The following is a 6,789-nucleotide window of genomic DNA, read 5'->3' on the forward strand; positions in this document are numbered from 1 at the left end:
AGAGAGAGAGAGAGAGAGAGAGAGAGAGAGAGAGAGAGAGAGAGAGAGAGAGATTATACTCTCTGGGAAAATTTTCTTCAGGCGCAAAGAAAATAACAATGATGATAAAAATCGCTGTAAATTATACAAAACAAAAAAGAAAGAAAAAGAAAAGTGAACAGAAATGCACAAATTATTTGAGCCTCGATGTGAACAGAGAGAGAGAAAGAATTTTTCATTCGACGACGAATAAGTGAGTAATAAGCTCCCGACGAGAGCAGATGCGAAGGCAATTACAAGCCGCGAGCATCTCGTGCCCGGATGAATCGGTCTGGCGACACTTCGGCCGTGAAAGCGGTTGCATTCGGTGGCGGTCGCGCGTCTGCCAAGAACCCGGACCGAAATTAAGTCGGATACATCGCGCCGTTATCGTTAATAACGTCAAGCACGCACAGACACGCACGCACGGACTACGTACACCGGCGAGATGAGATTATCTGGATTACATGCGAATGTAGAAGTCGGTATCGACGATGACGCGAGCTCCCTGTGACGCGCGTACGTGCTAATATCCTGCGGAGATGCGAAATGCCGCACGTGGCATCCGTCTCAGCGCGACGCGTTACATAACGGCGGCTATACCGCGAATCGATATCGCCGTACGATGTTATGATAAGGAAAAAAACTGCCCCGCGTTTTATATCTGTTACGTGTTATCCGAGGTAACGTTACGAGTTAGATTGAATTGAACTTTTGCGTGATTCTTTTATGCACGTCTGCACGTCTGTATCCAGGTGGACATACAAAATGCCTAAACGATGTCTCTGAATGAAAGCATTTGGATTTTTTATAATTTCTAGCGATAATAATTTTCAATACAGAACAAAATTCTTTCTATCCTTTTTGAAATTTTCAACATGGAACAAAATTCTTTCTATCCCTTTTGAAATTTTCAATATAGAACAAAATTTTTTCTATTACTTTTGGGATAGAAAGATTTGGAAAATTTCAAATCATCTGAACACTTTGTACTCTAGAAATTAATTCATTCTTTTTGTAGAATTGCTATAGTGTGACGAATGCAATATCGATCATATTAATACTTGTAAGAAATCATGAATTATTCATAAGGTTCCTTGAGCTGTTTTGAATAATTAGCATATATGAGACAATATAAGAAGAATAAGTTTAATAAGATATAAGACAATAGAATATAAGAGGTATAAGCCTGTTGACACCATCATTTATTTCACGTCAGAACAAATATCCAAGCAATGGTACGTTAATGTGATAGAATTTTTCGCCTGTTAAATATCTGTGAACCGACATTCAGTTGATTTACTTTTTACGCAGAAAAATAGTCCAATCTTTAATTTATGTATTAATTCTTTTTTTATTAAATTTTATGTAATATTCTCTGATAATGTGTGATCTTAATGAGTCAAAAAATTTTGATTTTACTTTCGACTTCAACATTCTATTTGACTATTTTGATATTTTGAAGCCAATATTAACCTCTCTTGATTCTGTTTAACTTTTCTGGGAGATCCACTTTAGAACCTACAAGTGGCATTTTGTATATTTTCTGCCATTTAAAGTACGAATTCAATTTCTATGTGTATTAAATATACACTGAACCTCTCTCTTTAAGATATATAGATGTTTGAAAGTTAATGTCGAAAGTAAGACTAAAACTTTGACTTGGATAAACAGGACAGTCGGATTAATAGGAGGTTTCACGAATATTTTTCAAAGAAATTAATATAGGATTTTGATCATACTATTTATCATTGTTTTAAGTATGAAAATATAATTTGAAAAAAGAAATTGAAATCTTCTGTTCAGGTTTTCTGTGTTGAACGTCGAACTGGTAGACAACATTACAGTCCGTGTAATACTCCGTGAAACAAATAGGATCAGAAAATTTAACAACTGTGTTCAATTTGCTGAAGGATGAACCCAACTCCTTTGAAAAATTTCTAAAATTAGTTCTTTTCCCGAAACACTAAATGAAAATGAAATAATGAGGAAAAATGATTTGTAACTTTAAAGTATATTTTGTTAAATTTCGACCTTTTGCATATAATAAAGGTTCATTCTCCAGCAAACTACTTGTAAAAACCTTCTATTTTTCCGGCTACCTAAACCAAAATCTTCTCTTTTTTCTCTTAATTGCTTAGGAGTTGATATATTTATCTTATGTCATATACATTACAAGATACGTTTATTTTATATTTCAATTACACACCTGTATAAAAAGAAGCAAGTAACCTTTTTTCGAACGCATAAAAATTTCTCGCAATCCTCCTTCTTTCTGCTCAATAATGGCGGATGTGATATCTTTAGATTGCCAATTTTTACCTCATGGTTTGCCGGCAAAATCTCTGAATATCGTGAACGAGGAATTTGCGAGTGCAATTATGATTACCGTGATGCGATCGAGCGAATCGGAGCGAAACGGATGTTTCGCTCAACACATGTGGATTTTATTCTCGCTGTTATCGCGCACCACGTGATAGTTATCACCGCTGCTTCGTACTTTCAGAATACACGATAAAGCATCTACGTGAGATTAATATCCCGCACATTTGTCGATATGCGTGATAAGTTCCGCGGTTACTCAACGCGAAATATTCGCGATCAAATATTTGATCGCGAAAGAAACATCCTCAGTTTTGTGACTCTCTCTGTCTCTGTCTCTCTCTTTCTCTCTCTCTCTCTCTCTGTCTCTCTCAAGCTTCTTCCTTTTCCGTCTCATAAACATCTCAAATAACTTGAAGGAAAGCTTCTGATTTAGTTAAAAAAATAAGAAGTCTTCACGCGAATTTTTCTCAAAGAAATAAGTAAATATATCAATACAGGATTTCGACTACAATACTTATTGTTGTTGCTTTAATTATAAAAAAAATTACTTCTTTATTTAAAAAAAAAATTGAGATTTGGTCGTCCAAGTCTTTTGTGCCCTTAACTGATGAACAACATTGAACAGCTCGTGTTTAATAATCTAAAACAAATGGGAGGAGACAAATTAAAACACTATATTAAATTTGTAACGATTAAATATATCATACTAAACAATTAAATATTTATCTGAACACATATTTTTCTATGTAATTTTATCTATGTAATTTTATTTTCTACCAAAAATGCTATTTAGTTATATAGACTTTTCTTATCAAATTTTTTAAGCAAAACATAATTTATAATGAGATTAACAATCTTTGTTCTCTCAGTGAAGGTGTCGCGACGCAACTAATTTGTTTTAATCTTTCCGGCATCAAACGCGGGGCAATATTTTCACGAGGGAACTTGCGACACGTTCCCTTCTACTTCATGATTTTCTTGGCTGTGATACGGCCAATGATGCTTGTTTACTCCTTGCGATGCGTATATAAACGCTATTTCGTCGTTGACGATTTTATTACGACGATAACAGAGAAGTGCCATCTGGCCAGCATCGCGTTTCATTGCTTGGAATTTTGCGCGAGGACTTCATTTAGATTAAAGAGACGAGGGCAGAAACAGATGGATCGACAATTAGAAATCCTCGGGAAAGTGTATCGGTCACGAGTCGTACAAGATTGAAATCTTCAAGTCTTCAAACTACCAAGTTCAAAATAGAAAGTAACGCGTTACGTATAACGCCATTGCGAATTAATTTCAGTAATAACTTGGTAACGGCGTTATTTTTTGTTTGTTAGTAAAGTTAACAGTAACGTAATTACACTTTACGATAGTGACAAATATAATCGTTACTGTTATTGTTACTTTGTACCTGGAGTGAGTGGCAGCATTTCGTAAAGAATCATTAATATTTATTAAGAGAAAGAATGGAAATTATAATAATTCGTTACTTCTCGAGTAGAATAATACTAAATCTAACAAGTTACTTTTGTAGCATCCACAGAAAAATACATATTGCATTTTTTATACTGCACTCAAGTAAACGTTACTTTATACAAATATTTCACAAGTTTATATATCCGTAAATTTAACGTAAATTACACTGGTAAAGAAATGTTTGATATTACGAATGATTGAAAAATAATTATTGTAAATCATGGTCAAGAAAACAATCTTTCTTAATTAAATTCTAATTAAATTCTAATTCTTAATTAAATTCTACTGTAATGTTAGTGATAATAATTTTTAATGCATGTTACTGTTACCATTTTTGTGTGAGAACAATCAAAATATATGATTGAAACCAAAAATAATTATAATTTCAGCTAGATAAACTTTTTTTCTCTCATTCTGTAAGCGTCAAAATTATTCAAAATATATTCTTAGTCCTAATAAGTTTAGCGTCTCGATCAAGAATAGTAGATTAAAACAAAAATTCGATTTGCTTACCACATAGAGCCGAACCAACTTTTTCTTTGACAAATTTTATAATGTTTATATAAAAAAAATAAATTCTTTTAAGTACATGATAAAAAATGAACTTTTCTCAAATTTGTACAATGAGTATAAAATAAAAATTCGATTTGCTTACTACATAGAACCAAACCAAGTTTTTCTTCGACAAATTTTATAATATTTATGTAAAGAGAATAAATTCTTCTTTTAAGTATATGATAAAAAAATGAGCTTTACTCAAATTTGTATAATGCGTATATTTTCAGACTATTATCAAAAAAATATTCTTTTATTGGAGATAACCATTATTCAAAAGAAGAGGAGAAGTCAACTAAATAATCGCTTTTCTTACCTACTAGAATGTTATTTTACCCACTAGAATCTTATTTTTCTGTTTGTACATAGTATGAGTTACTTTTAAAAAGTAACTTTCCCAACCATACTCGCGTTACTCATTAAGAGAAATACTAGTTACCTTCATTCGTTTTAAACAACAACGTGTATTAAGCAATTATCTCAGCGTAAACATTAGTTACTCGAGAAGTAACAAGTTGTTACAGTCTCCGTTTTCATCGCCTCTTCAAGATTTTTTACGGTTTATTGGCATTCATCCTACTTAGATTTATTCTATCCCATGTGCACGACTTAACGACAAAAGTAACAATTATATCCGTCACCGTTACACGGAAAATATAATTGCGTTATAGTCACCATCGCTAACGAAGCAAAATAACGCCATGACGAAGTCGTTATTTAAAAGAGAGTAACTTGTAACGGAAATGGCGTTGAAATCAGGGTGTTACTTTTCAATCCTGAACGAACGAATAGCTATAATGAGTTATTATCTAAAAGGTAAGGAGAGCTTTTCCAGCTCTAGGCTGAGTTCTATTGTATTTTTGAGCACGGCGCGGTTCGTTCGAGACTTCACCGAGACTTCGCCGAGACTTCGCTCGGTGGAAGTGCACGTTATGTGAATGCTAATTAGCACGGCCGGTGCTTTCTGGCTAACTTCGAAGTCGCTGCGCGCGACAAAACGCTCTTCACTCTGTGAATCCGCGCCCGGAGAACCGCGCGCGATCTATTTTCGAGCTCGAGGAATCGCTGTTGTCGGGCGACTTCTCGCGACTCCGACTGCCGCTTTTTCGAGGGGTTCGAGGAACAAACGGCGAGTCTCGTTCGCAAGATACGAACAGTTATATGCCCGACTTAGGGCCGATTTTTCAATGATAGTTTAAACTTAGATTTCAACTTAAACTCGGTTTAAACAATACAAACGCATTGTTAGAATAGAGTTTAAACTTAAATCCAAGTTTAAGCTGCTTTTGAAAAACAGGTCCTTAGTTGTGTAAAAATTACAGCATTGAAAGAATTACTTATTGAAAATTACTCGTTATTGTTATGTGTCTAAAGAAAACAAAGCTCATTATCCTTAAACTTGATCTACAATGTTCTTTGCTTCCTGTTTCTTTCTCTTTATTTCTTTCTGATTCAGACCTTAAGTTTTAAGCCAGAAAAAAGGAATAAGAAACAGGAAGCAAAAAGTATATTGTAGATTAAGCTTTACTCATTTTGAAAAATAATTTACTATAATTATTATTACTCACGAAGTAATGAGTCGTTAAACTTCTGTTGATTCATTTATCAAGTCTTGCTAAAGCAAATATCTTGGAAGCAACGCAGCCACAGTCGATATATCAAATATATATTATTATATGTAGAAAAAAAAATAATTCAACTCAATATAAATAATTGTAGAATATATAGAAAATGTGTAGAAAATTAACTTAGACTTAATTAATGAGTAAAAAAATAAGAATTGCTGACGCAACAAATTTTTAAACTTACTGTGAAACATATACAGAATGTTAAAAAAAATAAATTTAACATTTATAGAATAGATAATATTTATTAAATGGAGTAAAATATATTTAGTAAACATGAGTTGAAAAATCAACTCTTTCAAAATTAGAAGTGGTTTTCGGTTTTGATAATATACATAATTTTCTCACTTGTATTATTACATATTATGTAAAAACAAAAGATAATTTTATAATTGAGTAATACTAAACAAATGTGTAATTATAGATTGCAAAGACAAATGTTTAATATTTCAAATTAAAATAAGATAATAAGATAATCTTTGTGTAGCTGTGTGTGTGTGTGTGTGTGTGTGTGTGTGTGTGTGTGTGTGTGTGTGTGTGTGTGTGTGTGTGTGTGTGTGTGTGTGTGTGTGTGTGTGTGTGTGTGTGTGTGTGTGTGTGTGTGTGTGTGTGTGTGTGTGTGTGTGTGTGTGTGTGTGTGTGTGTGTGTGTGTGTGTGTGTGTGTGTGTGTGTGTGTGTGTGTGTGTGTGTGTGTGTGTGTGTGTGTGTGTGTGTGTGTGTGTGTGTGTGTGTGTGTGTGTGTGTGTGTGTGTGTGTGTGTGTGTGTGTGTGTGTGTGTGTGTGTGTGTG

This window comes from Odontomachus brunneus, unplaced genomic scaffold (assembly GCF_010583005.1).
Source record: "Odontomachus brunneus isolate Ranch 3 - 2012 unplaced genomic scaffold, Obru_v1 Obru_scaffold_164, whole genome shotgun sequence".
Classification (NCBI taxonomy): Eukaryota; Metazoa; Arthropoda; class Insecta; order Hymenoptera; family Formicidae; genus Odontomachus; species Odontomachus brunneus.